General features: G+C 41.8%; 1 protein-coding gene across 1 annotated transcript in view; it reads left to right on the top strand.

Moving 5' to 3' along the window:
• The window catches only part of Ctnnd1 (catenin delta 1), a 52488-nt gene that overhangs the window by 22681 nt on the left and 27318 nt on the right, over positions 1-2489 (top strand). Inside the window, exon 2 of the mRNA XM_029537046.1 lies at positions 2316-2432. The gene's annotated coding sequence lies outside the window, so the exon portion shown is untranslated. The remainder of the gene's footprint in view (positions 1-2315; positions 2433-2489) is intronic.

Genomic DNA, 2489 nt, shown 5'->3' with positions numbered 1-2489 from the left:
TCTCTCTCTCTCTCTCTCTTTCTTTCTTTCTTTCTTTCTTTCTTTCTTTCTTTCTTTCTTTCTTTCTTTCTTTCTTTCTTTCTTTCTTTCTAATTTGAGGAAAGGTCTTGCTAGGTATCTCCAGGCTGGGCTTGAACCTGTGGTTCTCTTGCTTCAACCTCACAAGCTCAGGGATTACAGACATTTGCCAGTATGCCCTCCTTAGACATGTATTTGGACAGCATGCATAGCACAGAAGAGAGTACTTCTTGAGGCTTGAGAAATATTTGAGATCTAGGTTTAAGTTCTAAATTTTCTATGAACTGTAGGAACTTGGTTACTTTTTTTCACCTATGAGTCTGTTTTAACATTTGCAGTAAAACTTCCTTATGGTTTCTGTGATTGCTAGGGCAATAAATGTAAGCCATTCCAGCATTGGTAATTTTTTCATGTTCTCTTTGTCTAACAAGCTTGTAAGGCCCTGAGAAAGAAATAAGAATTAACGTAACAGATTTGTACTAGTACAGTGACTGTCAGGTACTAGAGAAAGACGTCTGTCCCGGAAACACTGGGTTAGTTGGGACCTCCTAGTACATAGAGCTGGAGTAGAGAAACCAGCTCATCTACTCTGTAGAATTCAATTGTGTTCTAGATCCGATTAATTTCATCTACTACTTCACAAAATAGTTTGGAGCTGAGACATTACCATGAAGTAATGTAATTGGAAGATTGAATCTAACTCTTGAAACAACTTAATACCTCACATTGTAGAGCACACTTTATCTCATTCAGTCTTCACGGCAGCCCAGACTTAGAATGGTCTGTTGCTATTGACACACAGATGAGAATAACCAGAACATAAGCCAGGACTGGGACAAGTCTTGTGAATTATATCCTGACTCACACAGCCACTGCTTCTCCCTTTTAAACAGAAAATCTATCCATGCATAAAGACCTGGAGTGTGACCTCTTTTTCTACTTAACTGTATTGTCCTCTTAGAGTCAACTTTAAAGCAGGGTGATGGAGAAGTTAGAGTTTCTCCAGACCGTGCTTTGTGACACAGGTCCCTCGGTATTTTCTCTAACTTTCCTTTTAACTCCCTGTATCAAATTAAAGTTGTGGGGGCAAAAAGTGACCATTTATGGCATGATGACCAACACTGTCATCTGTGCCAGGGAGTGTTGTTTCTCTGTGCCCCATAGTAGTGGTCGCCTGGGCTTTTATTAGCAAGAAGATTACAGGGTGGAGGCTGCCACAGTGGTAACTGCAGTACAGGCCCTGTTTAAAATCAGTAACTGGAGGAGTCTCTCTGATGTGGAAGGTTCATAGGTCATTGTACATAGCAGATGAAGGCAAGTGTTTAAAATGAAGAAATAGGGATAAAAAGGAAACAATTAGAACAAGCCAGGAGTGGTGATAAATTCTTCTGCTCCAGTACTTGAGAAGTAGAGACCTGAGAATCAGGAATTCAAGGTCAGCTTCAGCTTTATAGTAAGTTTGAGGCCAGCCTGGGAGACTGTCACAGATAAACAAAAACACAAAAAAACAATGTATTAAAGAAAGACCTTTGAGTGGCTGTTTGGAATGTGGGGTAGGAGTATGAGAAAGAGGCACTGGGATATTGGGCGTTGGGCTGAATGAGAACTGTGGTTGATAAATGATTGTGGGAGCCTAGGGCTGGGTAGGACACATTTAGGGACAGTCAGTGTGTTCTCGGACTTAGTGACTGAACTGATTCAGTTTACTGGGCACTTGTCTATCAGTTTCTTCTGGGTACTCTTGCTGAATGCTGGATACATTTAAGGCAAACAGGCCCTAGCTTTTGTGTTTGGTGGGGCTCTGGGAAGCGTGGGAAAGGGAGTCTAAGCAGAAGGCCCGGCCTAGGCTAGTCCCCACACGTCTCCCCCATGACTACTGCACTGGTTTCTCAATGTCTCTGTGGGCATGCTGGGACTGGGCTTCGAGGTTTCTGCCTTAAGGGTGGGAAGGAGGGGGAAGGGCTTTCCAACAACAGATTTCACCCCCAAATCGGTTGCCTATAACAGAGGATATGTGGGGGTTTATCTACATTGTAACCTGGTCTGGTTCTGCATGGATTCACAGTAGAGGAATTGCAGGTGACAGTGCAATCCGAGCTTTAAGTAATCCCACATCCAAAACCTAGACATCTGAACACAGCAAAGTCTAAAGGGTATCTGTTTCATTAAACAACTCCAAATTGTATCTTAAATAACCCCCTTTCATTTCTAGTACCTCCCATTACTCTCTTACATGTATGCAGTGGGTGTAGTTTATTTTCTTCCCATTCTTATTTTTCCTTCAAATATTTCTGCAGCTCTCTCCTTCCTGCTTGCTGCTTGCTGAGGTGGCTGGGATGCTCCCATGGTTTATCTGACTCTAGACTGGGCTATTCTCTGTGCTAAACCAATCACTTACGGGCCTCTCTTAACAGGTGTGTATGGAATGAATATATATATATATATATATATATATATATATATATATATAT

Source organism: Mus pahari, chromosome 3, assembly GCF_900095145.1.
Source record: "Mus pahari chromosome 3, PAHARI_EIJ_v1.1, whole genome shotgun sequence".
NCBI lineage: Eukaryota > Metazoa > Chordata > Mammalia > Rodentia > Muridae > Mus > Mus pahari.
This window is presented reverse-complemented; position numbering and strand designations above follow the sequence as displayed.